Source organism: Grampus griseus (genome assembly GCF_964374135.1).
Source record: "Grampus griseus genome assembly, chromosome: Y".
NCBI classification, from domain to species: Eukaryota; Metazoa; Chordata; class Mammalia; order Artiodactyla; family Delphinidae; genus Grampus; species Grampus griseus.
In genome coordinates, this window is record NC_139016.1 from 9,855,873 (window position 1) to 9,875,428 (window position 19,556).

The window sequence follows — 19,556 nt, forward strand, 5'->3', positions numbered from 1 at the left end:
GCACACAAACACACAAACACAAATAACTGATTAAATGCTCCACACATACTAGTGCACACACACACAGACATGCTCACTGTGATTCAAGGCACAGTCTACACGAGCACAGTAACACACAAACAACTCATTTTGACTCAATGCGCAGTCTACAGCAGCACACACACACACATAACTCACTGTGACTCAATCCACAGCCTATATCAGCACACAGACACACACAAGGCTCACGGTGATTCAATGAAATCTGTAGCACCACACACACACACAAACACACACATACACCTCAGTGACTCAATGCAAAGCCCATACGAACACTCACAGACACACACCTAACTGTGATTCAGTGCTCAACCTCTACCAGCACACAGACGCACACACAGACACACACACACATGCACGGCTCATTCTGACATAATGTACAGTTCTTACCAGCACAAACACATGCAACACATCTCACTGTAACTCAATGCTCAGACTGTACTTGCACACACACAAGGCTCACTGTGAGTCAATGCACAGCCTAAACCAGCAGAGACACACACACACTGCTCTCTATGACACAGTGCACATCCTGTACCATCACACAAACACACAGCTTATTGTGATGCAATAGAGACTCTACACAACCAAATACACACACACACACGCACAGCTCACTGTGATTCCATGCAGACTCCATACCAGTGCACAAAAACACACAGCACACAACTCAGTGTGATTCAATGCTCACTTTATACCAAAACACACATAGACACACACACGGTTCTCTGTGACTCAGTGCACAGTCCATACCAGCACCGCACACACACTCACAGCTCACCTTGAATCAAAGCACAGCCTACCCCAGCAAACACACACACACAGTTCACTGTGACTCAATGCACAGGATATACCAGCACACACACATATACACACACAGCTTACTGCGACACAATAAAGTCTCTACACCACCAAATACACACACACACACACATGCACAGTTCTATGTGATTCCATGCACATTCCATGCCAGTGCATACAGTCACACAGAACACACCTCAGTTTGACTCAATGCTCACAGTATGCCAAAACATACATAGACACACACACATGGCTCCCTGTTACTTAGTGCACAGTGTATGCTAGCAGAGTTACACACACAAAGAAACACACATGGCTCACTGGGAATCAATACACAGCCTGTACCTCCACACACACACACACATACAAACACTCACACACAGCTTAGTGTGACTCAATGCAAAGCATATACCAGCACGTGCACCCACACACACACTCACCTCCCTGTGACTGAATGCACAGCCTGTACCAGCACACACACATACAAAAACTCACACATCGTTGTGACTCAATGTACAATCCACACCAGCACATACACACACATGACACCTCAGTGTGATCCAATGCTCAGTTTATACCAGCACAACCACACGGCTCACTGTGACTCAGTGCACAGCGTATGATATCACACACACACACACACATACACCTCACTGTGACTCAATGTGCAGCCTGTACCTGCACAGAAACAAACACACACATCACTGTGATGCGATATGCAACCTATACCAGCACACACACACACACACACACACCAAAGTGTGACTCGATGGTCATCCTACATGAGAACACACAGACACACACATCCCTCACTGTGACACAATGCACAGTCTATACCAGCCTGCACACACTCACATGCCACTGTGACTCAATGCACAATCTGTAATAGCCCACACACGAACACGTACACACCTTATTGTGATTCAATGCACAGCCTATATGTGAACACACACACATACTAACATGCACTCACACATGTCTCACGATGATTCAATCGCCTGTACAAGCACACACACATGGCTCACTGTGAGTCAGTGCCCATTCCATACCAGCACCAAACACACAACACAGCTCACTGTGACTCAAGGCACAGTGTATGGCAGCACACACACACAGGCACACTCATACCCACATCTCACTGTGCCGGTAAGCCTGTGAAAGCACACGCACAATGAAACAAACACCCCTCACTGTGACTCACTGCATATCCTATACCAGTGCACTCTCACACACACACACATGGCTGACTGTGAATGAATGCACACTCTATACCTGGAAACACACACACACACACGGCTCCCTGTGACTCAATGCACATGATATGCTAGCAGACATACACACACAGAGAAGCACATACAGCAAACTGTGAGTCAATCCACAGCCCATACCTCGACACATGCACACATACTGACACTCAAAAACACAGCTCAGTGTGATTCAATGCAAATCCTATACCAGAAAGTGCACACACACACACACAAACCTCCCTATGAATCAGTGCATAGCGTATAACATCACACACATACACCTCACTGTAACTCAATGTGCTGCCTCTACCTGCACATACACCCACAAACAACTCAATATGACTCAATGTGCAGGCTGTACCAGCACACACACACACATGTGCACACACACCTCAGTGTGCCTCAATTCTCAGCCTATACCAGAACACACAGACACAAACACCTCTCACTCTGACTCAATGCACAACCTATACCAGCATGCACACACACTCACATGGCACAGTGAATCAAGGCACAATGTTACAAGCACATGCACACACACCTCAGAGTGACTCAAAGCTCAGCCTATACCAGCACACACGCACACACACACACACATGCACAGATGCAGGACTCACTGTGACTTAATGCACAGCCTATACCAGAACACACACACACCCCAACACGCACTCACACATGGCTCACTGGTACTCAATCAATCGCCTATACCAGCACACACGCACACAGTTCACTGTGACTCAATGCAGTCTGTATCACGACACACTCACACACGCACCCATGAGTCAATAACGCCCATACCAGCACTATAAAGCCATTACCAGCACACAAACTCACATTCACACACACACACACGAGACTGTGACTGAAAACGCTTCCTGTACCAGCACACACACACACAAACACTACACTGTGACTCAATGCACAGCCTATACGAGCACACATATACACACACACACAGCTCACAGTGACTGAATACAGAGTCTATATCAGCGCACACACAGACACACAGACACACACAGCCCACTGTGTCTCAATGGTCATCCAGTGCCAGCACACACACACACACGCAAACACACACAATAGTTCATGTCAAAGTGGATTAAACCACAGTCCATACCATCACAGACACAAACACACCGCACTACTCACTGTGACTCAATGCACAGTCTACACCAGCAAATACACACACACACATACACACACAACTCCCACACATTTAACTGTGACTCAGTGCTGTGACTATAGCAGCTCGCCACACACACATGGTTCACTGTGACTCAATGCACAGCCAATAACTGTACACACATACACACACACACACCGCTCAGTGATTCAATGCAAATCCCATATCAGCATACACATACACATACACTCACCTAGGTGTGACTCAATTCTAGGCCTATAGCAGCACACACACACACCTTACTGTGACTCATGCAGACTCTACAGCACCAAATACACAAACACTAACACAGGGCTGGGATTCAATGCACAGTCCATACCAGCAAAGGCACACACACCACACCACACTGTGACTCAATGCTCAGATTATACCAGCACACACACACGGCTCACTGTGTCCTAGTGCACAGCATATAACATCACACACACACACACCCCACACTGTGACTCAATGTGCAGCCTGTACCTGCACATACACACACACACACCTCACTGTGACAAAAAGTGGAGCCTATACCAGCACACACACACCCCTGTGTGACACAACGGTCAGCCTATACCAGAACACGCAGACACACACACACATAACTGTGACTCAATGCACAGACTATACCAGCGTGCACACAAACACACAGCACTCTGACTCAATGTACAATGTATACCAAAACACACAAGCATACACACACACCTCAGTGGGACTCAATGCACAGCCTATACCAGCACACACACATACACACCTGCACAGATACAGGGTTCACTGTGACTCAATGCACAGCCTATAGAAGAACACACACACATACCATCATGCACACACACATGGCTGACCGTAACTCAATCAATCGCGTATACCAGCACACACACACACGACTCACTGTGACTCAATGCAGTCTTTAGCACAACAAACACAGACACACACACCCCATGGAATCAATGAAAGCCCACCAACACACACACTCTCATACACACACACACGGCTCACTGTGACTCAATGCACAGTCTGTATCACCACACACACACACACATACACCTCAGTTACTCAATGCAAAGACCATACGAGCACACAAACACACAAACACAAATAACTGATTAAATGCTCCACACATACTAGTGCACACACACACAGACATGCTCACTGTGATTCAAGGCACAGTCTACACGAGCACAGTAACACACAAACAACTCATTTTGACTCAATGCGCAGTCTACAGCAGCACACACACACACATAACTCACTGTGACTCAATCCACAGCCTATATCAGCACACAGACACACACAAGGCTCACTGTGATTCAATGAAATCTGTAGCACCACACACACACACAAACAAACACATACACCTCAGTGACTCAATGCAAAGCCCATACGAACACTCACAGACACACACCTAACTGTGATTCAGTGCTCAACCTCTACCAGCACACAGACGCACACACAGACACACACACACATGCACGGCTCATTCTGACATAATGTACAGTTCTTACCAGCACAAACACATGCAACACATCTCACTGTAACTCAATGCTCAGACTGTACTTGCACACACACAAGGCTCACTGTGAGTCAATGCACAGCCTATACCAGCAGAGACACACACACACTGCTCTCTATGACACAGTGCACATCCTGTACCATCACACACACACACAGCTCATTGTGATGCAATAGAGACTCTACACAACCAAATACACACACACACTCGCACAGCTCACTGTGATTCCATGCAGACTCCATACCAGTGCACAAAAACACACAGCACACAACTCAGTGTGATTCAATGCTCACTTTATACCAAAACACACATAGACACACACACGGTTCTCTGTGACTCAGTGCACAGTCCATACCAGCACCGCACACACACTCACAGCTCACCTTGAATCAAAGCACAGCCTACCCCAGCAAACACACACACACAGTTCACTGTGACTCAATGCACAGGCTATACCAGCACACACACATATACACACACAGCTTACTGCGACACAATACAGTCTCTACACCACCAAATACACACACACACACATGCACAGCTCTATGTGATTCCATGCACATTTCATGCCAGTGCATACAGTCACACAGAACACACCTCAGTTTGACTCAATGCTCACAGTATGCCAAAACATACATAGACACACACACATGGCTCCCTGTTACTTAGTGCACAGTGTATGCTAGCAGAGTTACACACACAAAGAAACACACATGGCTCACTGTGAATCAATACACAGCCTGTACCTCCACACACACACACACACATACAAACACTCACACACAGCTTAGTGTGACTCAATGCAAAGCATATACCAGCACGTGCACCCACACACACACTCACCTCCCTGTGACTGAATGCACAGCCTGTACCAGCACACACACATACAAAAACTCACACATGGTTGTGACTCAATGTACAATCCACACCAGCACATACACACACATGACACCTCAGTGTGATCCAATGCTCAGTTTATACCAGCACAACCACACGGCTCACTGTGACTCAGTGCACAGCGTATGACATCACACACACACACACACATACACCTCACTGTGACTCAATGTGCAGCCTGTACCTGCACAGAAACAAACACACACATCACTGTGATACGATATGCAACCTATACCAGCACACACACACACACACACACACCAAAGTGTGACTCGATGGTCATCCTACATGAGAACACACAGACACACACATCCCTCACTGTGACACAATGCACAGTCTATACCAGCCTGCACACACTCACATGACACTGTGACTCAATGCACAATCTGTAATAGCCCACACACGAACACGTACACACCTTATTGTGATTCAATGCACAGCCTATATGTGAACACACACACATACTAACATGCACTCATACATGTCTCACGATGATTCAATCGCCTGTACAAGCACACACACATGGCTCACTGTGAGTCAGTGCCCATTCCATACCAGCACCAAACACACAACACAGCTCACTGTGACTCAAGGCACAGTGTATGGCAGCACACACACACAGGCACACTCATACCCACATCTCACTGTGCCGGTAAGCCTGTGAAAGCACACGCACAATGAAACAAACACCCCTCACTGTGACTCACTGCATATCCTATACCAGTGCACTCTCACACACACACACATGGCTGACTGTGAATGAATGCACACTCTATACCTGGAAACACACACACACACACGGCTCCCTGTGACTCAATGCACATGATATGCTAGCAGACATACACACACAGAGAAGCACATACAGCAAACTGTGAGTCAATCCACAGCCCATACCTCGACACATGCACACATACTGACACTCAAAAACACAGCTCAGTGTGATTCAATGCAAATCCTATACCAGAAAGTGCACACACACACACACAAACCTCCCTATGAATCAGTGCATAGCGTATAACATCACACACATACACCTCACTGTAACTCAATGTGCTGCCTCTACCTGCACATACACCCACAAACAACTCAATATGACTCAATGTGCAGGCTGTACCAGCACACACACACACATGTGCACACACACCTCAGTGTGCCTCAATTCTCAGCCTATACCAGAACACACAGACACAAACACCTCTCACTCTGACTCAATGCACAACCTATACCAGCATGCACACACACTCACATGGCACAGTGAATCAAGGCACAATGTTACAAGCACATGCACACACACCTCAGAGTGACTCAAAGCTCAGCCTATACCAGCACACACGCACACACACACACACATGCACAGATGCAGGACTCACTGTGACTTAATGCACAGCCTATACCAGAACACACACACACCCCAACACGCACTCACACATGGCTCACTGGTACTCAATCAATCGCCTATACCAGCACACACGCACACAGTTCACTGTGACTCAATGCAGTCTGTATCACGACACACTCACACACGCACCCATGAGTCAATAACGCCCATACCAGCACTATAAAGCCATTACCAGCACACAAACTCACATTCACACACACACACACGAGACTGTGACTGAAAACGCTTCCTGTACCAGCACACACACACACAAACACTACACTGTGACTCAATGCACAGCCTATACGAGCACACATATACACACACACACAGCTCACAGTGACTGAATACAGAGTCTATATCAGCGCACACACAGACACACAGACACACACAGCCCACTGTGTCTCAATGGTCATCCAGTGCCAGCACACACACACACACGCAAACACACACAATAGTTCATGTCAAAGTGGATTAAACCACAGTCCATACCATCACAGACACAAACACACCGCACTACTCACTGTGACTCAATGCACAGTCTACACCAGCAAATACACACACACACATACACACACAACTCCCACACATTTAACTGTGACTCAGTGCTGTGACTATAGCAGCTCGCCACACACACATGGTTCACTGTGACTCAATGCACAGCCAATAACTGTACACACATACACACACACACACCGCTCAGTGATTCAATGCAAATCCCATATCAGCATACACATACACATACACTCACCTAGGTGTGACTCAATTCTAGGCCTATAGCAGCACACACACACACCTTACTGTGACTCATGCAGACTCTACAGCACCAAATACACAAACACTAACACAGGGCTGGGATTCAATGCACAGTCCATACCAGCAAAGGCACACACACCACACCACACTGTGACTCAATGCTCAGATTATACCAGCACACACACACGGCTCACTGTGTCCTAGTGCACAGCATATAACATCACACACACACACACCCCACACTGTGACTCAATGTGCAGCCTGTACCTGCACATACACACACACACACCTCACTGTGACAAAAAGTGGAGCCTATACCAGCACACACACACCCCTGTGTGACACAACGGTCAGCCTATACCAGAACACGCAGACACACACACACATAACTGTGACTCAATGCACAGACTATACCAGCGTGCACACAAACACACAGCACTCTGACTCAATGTACAATGTATACCAAAACACACAAGCATACACACACACCTCAGTGGGACTCAATGCACAGCCTATACCAGCACACACACATACACACCTGCACAGATACAGGGTTCACTGTGACTCAATGCACAGCCTATAGAAGAACACACACACATACCATCATGCACACACACATGGCTGACCGTAACTCAATCAATCGCGTATACCAGCACACACACACACGACTCACTGTGACTCAATGCAGTCTTTAGCACAACAAACACAGACACACACACCCCATGGAATCAATGAAAGCCCACCAACACACACACTCTCATACACACACACACGGCTCACTGTGACTCAATGCACAGTCTGTATCACCACACACACACACACATACACCTCAGTTACTCAATGCAAAGACCATACGAGCACACAAACACACAAACACAAATAACTGATTAAATGCTCCACACATACTAGTGCACACACACACAGACATGCTCACTGTGATTCAAGGCACAGTCTACACGAGCACAGTAACACACAAACAACTCATTTTGACTCAATGCGCAGTCTACAGCAGCACACACACACACATAACTCACTGTGACTCAATCCACAGCCTATATCAGCACACAGACACACACAAGGCTCACTGTGATTCAATGAAATCTGTAGCACCACACACACACACAAACAAACACATACACCTCAGTGACTCAATGCAAAGCCCATACGAACACTCACAGACACACACCTAACTGTGATTCAGTGCTCAACCTCTACCAGCACACAGACGCACACACAGACACACACACACATGCACGGCTCATTCTGACATAATGTACAGTTCTTACCAGCACAAACACATGCAACACATCTCACTGTAACTCAATGCTCAGACTGTACTTGCACACACACAAGGCTCACTGTGAGTCAATGCACAGCCTATACCAGCAGAGACACACACACACTGCTCTCTATGACACAGTGCACATCCTGTACCATCACACACACACACAGCTCATTGTGATGCAATAGAGACTCTACACAACCAAATACACACACACACTCGCACAGCTCACTGTGATTCCATGCAGACTCCATACCAGTGCACAAAAACACACAGCACACAACTCAGTGTGATTCAATGCTCACTTTATACCAAAACACACATAGACACACACACGGTTCTCTGTGACTCAGTGCACAGTCCATACCAGCACCGCACACACACTCACAGCTCACCTTGAATCAAAGCACAGCCTACCCCAGCAAACACACACACACAGTTCACTGTGACTCAATGCACAGGCTATACCAGCACACACACATATACACACACAGCTTACTGCGACACAATACAGTCTCTACACCACCAAATACACACACACACACATGCACAGCTCTATGTGATTCCATGCACATTTCATGCCAGTGCATACAGTCACACAGAACACACCTCAGTTTGACTCAATGCTCACAGTATGCCAAAACATACATAGACACACACACATGGCTCCCTGTTACTTAGTGCACAGTGTATGCTAGCAGAGTTACACACACAAAGAAACACACATGGCTCACTGTGAATCAATACACAGCCTGTACCTCCACACACACACACACACATACAAACACTCACACACAGCTTAGTGTGACTCAATGCAAAGCATATACCAGCACGTGCACCCACACACACACTCACCTCCCTGTGACTGAATGCACAGCCTGTACCAGCACACACACATACAAAAACTCACACATGGTTGTGACTCAATGTACAATCCACACCAGCACATACACACACATGACACCTCAGTGTGATCCAATGCTCAGTTTATACCAGCACAACCACACGGCTCACTGTGACTCAGTGCACAGCGTATGACATCACACACACACACACACATACACCTCACTGTGACTCAATGTGCAGCCTGTACCTGCACAGAAACAAACACACACATCACTGTGATACGATATGCAACCTATACCAGCACACACACACACACACACACACCAAAGTGTGACTCGATGGTCATCCTACATGAGAACACACAGACACACACATCCCTCACTGTGACACAATGCACAGTCTATACCAGCCTGCACACACTCACATGACACTGTGACTCAATGCACAATCTGTAATAGCCCACACACGAACACGTACACACCTTATTGTGATTCAATGCACAGCCTATATGTGAACACACACACATACTAACATGCACTCATACATGTCTCACGATGATTCAATCGCCTGTACAAGCACACACACATGGCTCACTGTGAGTCAGTGCCCATTCCATACCAGCACCAAACACACAACACAGCTCACTGTGACTCAAGGCACAGTGTATGGCAGCACACACACACAGGCACACTCATACCCACATCTCACTGTGCCGGTAAGCCTGTGAAAGCACACGCACAATGAAACAAACACCCCTCACTGTGACTCACTGCATATCCTATACCAGTGCACTCTCACACACACACACATGGCTGACTGTGAATGAATGCACACTCTATACCTGGAAACACACACACACACACGGCTCCCTGTGACTCAATGCACATGATATGCTAGCAGACATACACACACAGAGAAGCACATACAGCAAACTGTGAGTCAATCCACAGCCCATACCTCGACACATGCACACATACTGACACTCAAAAACACAGCTCAGTGTGATTCAATGCAAATCCTATACCAGAAAGTGCACACACACACACACAAACCTCCCTATGAATCAGTGCATAGCGTATAACATCACACACATACACCTCACTGTAACTCAATGTGCTGCCTCTACCTGCACATACACCCACAAACAACTCAATATGACTCAATGTGCAGGCTGTACCAGCACACACACACACATGTGCACACACACCTCAGTGTGCCTCAATTCTCAGCCTATACCAGAACACACAGACACAAACACCTCTCACTCTGACTCAATGCACAACCTATACCAGCATGCACACACACTCACATGGCACAGTGAATCAAGGCACAATGTTACAAGCACATGCACACACACCTCAGAGTGACTCAAAGCTCAGCCTATACCAGCACACACGCACACACACACACACATGCACAGATGCAGGACTCACTGTGACTTAATGCACAGCCTATACCAGAACACACACACACCCCAACACGCACTCACACATGGCTCACTGGTACTCAATCAATCGCCTATACCAGCACACACGCACACAGTTCACTGTGACTCAATGCAGTCTGTATCACGACACACTCACACACGCACCCATGAGTCAATAACGCCCATACCAGCACTATAAAGCCATTACCAGCACACAAACTCACATTCACACACACACACACGAGACTGTGACTGAAAACGCTTCCTGTACCAGCACACACACACACAAACACTACACTGTGACTCAATGCACAGCCTATACGAGCACACATATACACACACACACAGCTCACAGTGACTGAATACAGAGTCTATATCAGCGCACACACAGACACACAGACACACACAGCCCACTGTGTCTCAATGGTCATCCAGTGCCAGCACACACACACACACGCAAACACACACAATAGTTCATGTCAAAGTGGATTAAACCACAGTCCATACCATCACAGACACAAACACACCGCACTACTCACTGTGACTCAATGCACAGTCTACACCAGCAAATACACACACACACATACACACACAACTCCCACACATTTAACTGTGACTCAGTGCTGTGACTATAGCAGCTCGCCACACACACATGGTTCACTGTGACTCAATGCACAGCCAATAACTGTACACACATACACACACACACACCGCTCAGTGATTCAATGCAAATCCCATATCAGCATACACATACACATACACTCACTTAGGTGTGACTCAATTCTAGGCCTATAGCAGCACACACACACACCTTACTGTGACTCATGCAGACTCTACAGCACCAAATACACAAACACTAACACAGGGCTGGGATTCAATGCACAGTCCATACCAGCAAAGGCACACACACCACACCACACTGTGACTCAATGCTCAGATTATACCAGCACACACACACGGCTCACTGTGTCCTAGTGCACAGCATATAACATCACACACACACACACCCCACACTGTGACTCAATGTGCAGCCTGTACCTGCACATACACACACACACACCTCACTGTGACAAAAAGTGGAGCCTATACCAGCACACACACACCCCTGTGTGACACAACGGTCAGCCTATACCAGAACACGCAGACACACACACACATAACTGTGACTCAATGCACAGACTATACCAGCGTGCACACAAACACACAGCACTCTGACTCAATGTACAATGTATACCAAAACACACAAGCATACACACACACCTCAGTGGGACTCAATGCACAGCCTATACCAGCACACACACATACACACCTGCACAGATACAGGGTTCACTGTGACTCAATGCACAGCCTATAGAAGAACACACACACATACCATCATGCACACACACATGGCTGACCGTAACTCAATCAATCGCGTATACCAGCACACACACACACGACTCACTGTGACTCAATGCAGTCTTTAGCACAACAAACACAGACACACACACCCCATGGAATCAATGAAAGCCCACCAACACACACACTCTCATACACACACACACGGCTCACTGTGACTCAATGCACAGTCTGTATCACCACACACACACACACATACACCTCAGTTACTCAATGCAAAGACCATACGAGCACACAAACACACAAACACAAATAACTGATTAAATGCTCCACACATACTAGTGCACACACACACAGACATGCTCACTGTGATTCAAGGCACAGTCTACACGAGCACAGTAACACACAAACAACTCATTTTGACTCAATGCGCAGTCTACAGCAGCACACACACACACATAACTCACTGTGACTCAATCCACAGCCTATATCAGCACACAGACACACACAAGGCTCACTGTGATTCAATGAAATCTGTAGCACCACACACACACACAAACAAACACATACACCTCAGTGACTCAATGCAAAGCCCATACGAACACTCACAGACACACACCTAACTGTGATTCAGTGCTCAACCTCTACCAGCACACAGACGCACACACAGACACACACACACATGCACGGCTCATTCTGACATAATGTACAGTTCTTACCAGCACAAACACATGCAACACATCTCACTGTAACTCAATGCTCAGACTGTACTTGCACACACACAAGGCTCACTGTGAGTCAATGCACAGCCTATACCAGCAGAGACACACACACACTGCTCTCTATGACACAGTGCACATCCTGTACCATCACACACACACACAGCTCATTGTGATGCAATAGAGACTCTACACAACCAAATACACACACACACTCGCACAGCTCACTGTGATTCCATGCAGACTCCATACCAGTGCACAAAAACACACAGCACACAACTCAGTGTGATTCAATGCTCACTTTATACCAAAACACACATAGACACACACACGGTTCTCTGTGACTCAGTGCACAGTCCATACCAGCACCGCACACACACTCACAGCTCACCTTGAATCAAAGCACAGCCTACCCCAGCAAACACACACACACAGTTCACTGTGACTCAATGCACAGGCTATACCAGCACACACACATATACACACACAGCTTACTGCGACACAATACAGTCTCTACACCACCAAATACACACACACACACATGCACAGCTCTATGTGATTCCATGCACATTTCATGCCAGTGCATACAGTCACACAGAACACACCTCAGTTTGACTCAATGCTCACAGTATGCCAAAACATACATAGACACACACACATGGCTCCCTGTTACTTAGTGCACAGTGTATGCTAGCAGAGTTACACACACAAAGAAACACACATGGCTCACTGTGAATCAATACACAGCCTGTACCTCCACACACACACACACACATACAAACACTCACACACAGCTTAGTGTGACTCAATGCAAAGCATATACCAGCACGTGCACCCACACACACACTCACCTCCCTGTGACTGAATGCACAGCCTGTACCAGCACACACACATACAAAAACTCACACATGGTTGTGACTCAATGTACAATCCACACCAGCACATACACACACATGACACCTCAGTGTGATCCAATGCTCAGTTTATACCAGCACAACCACACGGCTCACTGTGACTCAGTGCACAGCGTATGACATCACACACACACACACACATACACCTCACTGTGACTCAATGTGCAGCCTGTACCTGCACAGAAACAAACACACACATCACTGTGATACGATATGCAACCTATACCAGCACACACACACACACACACACACCAAAGTGTGACTCGATGGTCATCCTACATGAGAACACACAGACACACACATCCCTCACTGTGACACAATGCACAGTCTATACCAGCCTGCACACACTCACATGACACTGTGACTCAATGCACAATCTGTAATAGCCCACACACGAACACGTACACACCTTATTGTGATTCAATGCACAGCCTATATGTGAACACACACACATACTAACATGCACTCATACATGTCTCACGATGATTCAATCGCCTGTACAAGCACACACACATGGCTCACTGTGAGTCAGTGCCCATTCCATACCAGCACCAAACACACAACACAGCTCACTGTGACTCAAGGCACAGTGTATGGCAGCACACACACACAGGCACACTCATACCCACATCTCACTGTGCCGGTAAGCCTGTGAAAGCACACGCACAATGAAACAAACACCCCTCACTGTGACTCACTGCATATCCTATACCAGTGCACTCTCACACACACACACATGGCTGACTGTGAATGAATGCACACTCTATGCCTGGAAACACACAAACACACACACACACACACGGCTCCCTGTGACTCAGTGCACAGGATATGCTAGCAGACATACACACACAGAGAAGCACATACAGCAAACTGTGAGTCAATCCACAGCCCATACCTCGACACATGCACACATACTGACACTCAAAAACACAGCTCAGTGTGATTCAATGCAAATCCTATACCAGAAAGTGCACACACACACACACAAACCTCCCTATGAATCAGTGCATAGCGTATAACATCACACACATACACCTCACTGTGACTCAATGTGCTGCCTCTAACTGCACATACACCCATAAACAACTCAATATTACTCAATGCGCAGGCTGTACCAGCACACACACACACATGTGCACACACACCTCAGTGTGCCTCAATTCTCAGCCTATACCAGAACACACAGACACAAACACCTCTCACTCTGACTCAATGCACAACCTATACCAGCATGCACACACACTCACATGGCACAGTGAATCAAGGCACAATGTTACAAGCACATGCACACACACCTCAGAGTGACTCAAAGCTCAGCCTATACCAGCACACACACACACACACACACACATGCACAGATGCAGGACTCACTGTGACTTAATGCACAGCCTATACCAGAACACACACACACCCCAACACGCACTCACACATGGCTCACTGGTACTCAATCAATCGCCTATACCAGCACACACGCACACAGTTCACTGTGACTCAATGCAGTCTGTATCACCACACACTCACACACGCACCCATGAGTCAATAACGCCCATACCAGCACAATAAAAGCCATTACCAGCACACAAACTCACATTCACACACACACACACGAGACTGTGACTGAAAACGCTTCCTGTACCAGCACACACACACACAAACACTACACTGTGACTCAATGCACAGCCTATACGAGCACACATATACACACACACACAGCTCACAGTGACTGAATACAGAGTCTATATCAGCGCACACACAGACACACAGACACACACAGCCCACTGTGTCTCAATGGTCATCCAGTGCCAGCACACACACACACACGCAAACACACACAATAGTTCATGTCAAAGTGGATTAAACCACAGTCCATACCATCACAGACACAAACACACCGCACTACTCACTGTGACTCAATGCACAGTCTACACCAGCAAATACACACACACACATACACACACAACTCCCACACATTTAACTGTGACTCAGTGCTGTGACTATAGCAGCTCGCCACACACACATGGTTCACTGTGACTCAATGCACAGCCAATAACTGTACACACATACACACACACACACCGCTCAGTGATTCAATGCAAATCCCATATCAGCATACACATACACATACACTCACCTAGGTGTGACTCAATTCTAGGCCTATAGCAGCACACACACACACCTTACTGTGACTCATGCAGACTCTACAGCACCAAATACACAAACACTAACACAGGGCTGGGATTCAATGCACAGTCCATACCAGCAAAGGCACACACACCACACCACACTGTGACTCAATGCTCAGATTATACCAGCACACACACACGGCTCACTGTGTCCTAGTGCACAGCATATAACATCACACACACACACACCCCACACTGTGACTCAATGTGCAGCCTGTACCTGCACATACACACACACACACCTCACTGTGACAAAAAGTGGAACCTATACCAACACACACACACCCCTGTGTGACACAACGGTCAGCCTGTACCAGAACACGCAGACACACACACACATAACTGTGACTCAATGCACAGACTATACCAGCGTTCACACAAACACACAGCACTCTGACTCAATGTACAATGTATACCAAAACACACAAGCATACACACACACCTCAGTGGGACTCAATGCACAGCCTATACCAGCACACACACATACACACCTGCACAGATACAGGGTTCACTGTGACTCAATGCACAGCCTATAGAAGAACACACACACATACCATCATGCACATCATGCACGGCTGACCGTGACTCAATCAATCGCGTATACCAGCACACACACACACGACTCACTGTGACTCAATGCAGTCTTTAGCACAACAAACACAGACACACACACCCCATGGAATCAATGAAAGCCCACCAACACACACACTCTCATACACACACACACGGCTCACTGTGACTCAATGCACAGTCTGTATCACCACACACACACACACACATACACCTCAGTTACTCAATGCAAAGACCATACGAGCACACAAACACACAAACACAAATAACTGATTAAATGCTCCACACATACTAGTGCACACACACACAGACATGCTCACTGTGATTCAAGGCACAGTCTACACGAGCACAGTAACACACAAACAACTCATTTTGACTCAATGCGCAGTCTACAGCAGCACACACACACACATAACTCACTGTGACTCAATCCACAGCCTATATCAGCACACAGACACACACAAGGCTCACGGTGATTCAATGAAATCTGTAGCACCACACACACACACAAACACACACATACACCTCAGTGACTCAATGCAAAGCCCATACGAACACTCACAGACACACACCTAACTGTGATTCAGTGCTCAACCTCTACCAGCACACAGACGCACACACAGACACACACACACATGCACGGCTCATTCTGACATAATGTACAGTTCTTACCAGCACAAACACATGCAACACATCTCACTGTAACTCAATGCTCAGACTGTACTTGCACACACACAAGGCTCACTGTGAGTCAATGCACAGCCTAAACCAGCAGAGACACACACACACTGCTCTCTATGACACAGTGCACATCCTGTACCATCACACAAACACACAGCTTATTGTGATGCAATAGAGACTCTACACAACCAAATACACACACACACACGCACAGCTCACTGTGATTCCATGCAGACTCCATACCAGTGCACAAAAACACACAGCACACAACTCAGTGTGATTCAATGCTCACTTTATACCAAAACACACATAGACACACACACGGTTCTCTGTGACTCAGTGCACAGTCCATACCAGCACCGCACACACACTCACAGCTCACCTTGAATCAAAGCACAGCCTACCCCAGCAAACACACACACACAGTTCACTGTGACTCAATGCACAGGCTATACCAGCACACACACATATACACACACAGCTTACTGCGACACAATACAGTCTCTACACCACCAAATACACACACACACACACATGCACAGCTCTATGTGATTCCATGCACATTCCATGCCAGTGCATACAGTCACACAGAACACACCTCAGTTTGACTCAATGCTCACAGTATGCCAAAACATACATAGACACACACACATGGCTCCCTGTTACTTAGTGCACAGTGTATGCTAGCAGAGTTACACACACAAAGAAACACACATGGCTCACTGGGAATCAATACACAGCCTGTACCTCCACACACACACACACATACAAACACTCACACACAGCTTAGTGTGACTCAATGCAAAGCATATACCAGCACGTGCACCCACACACACACTCACCTCCCTGTGACTGAATGCACAGCCTGTACCAGCACACACACATACAAAAACTCACACATCGTTGTGACTCAATGTACAATCCACACCAGCACATACACACACATGATACCTCAGTGTGATCCAATGCTCAGTTTATACCAGCACAACCACACGGCTCACTGTGACTCAGTGCACAGCGTATGATATCACACACACACACACACATACACCTCACTGTGACTCAATGTGCAGCCTGTACCTGCACAGAAACAAACACACACATCACTGTGATGCGATATGCAACCTATACCAGCACACACACACACACACACACACCAAAGTGTGACTCGATGGTCATCCTACATGAGAACACACAGACACACACATCCCTCACTGTGACACAATGCACAGTCTATACCAGCCTGCACACACTCACATGACACTGTGACTCAATGCACAATCTGTAATAGCCCACACACGAACACGTACACACCTTATTGTGATTCAATGCACAGCCTATATGTGAACACACACACATACTAACATGCACTCACACATGTCTCACGATGATTCAATCGCCTGTACAAGCACACACACATGGCTCACTGTGAGTCAGTGCCCATTCCATACCAGCACCAAACACACAACACAGCTCACTGTGACTCAAGGCACAGTGTATGGCAGCACACACACACAGGCACACTCATACCCACATCTCACTGTGCCGGTAAGCCTGTGAAAGCACACGCACAATGAAACAAACACCCCTCACTGTGACTCACTGCATATCCTATACCAGTGCACTCTCACACACACACACATGGCTGACTGTGAATGAATGCACACTCTATACCTGGAAACACACACACACACACGGCTCCCTGTGACTCAATGCACATGATATGCTAGCAGACATACACACACAGAGAAGCACATACAGCAAACTGTGAGTCAATCCACAGCCCATACCTCGACACATGCAC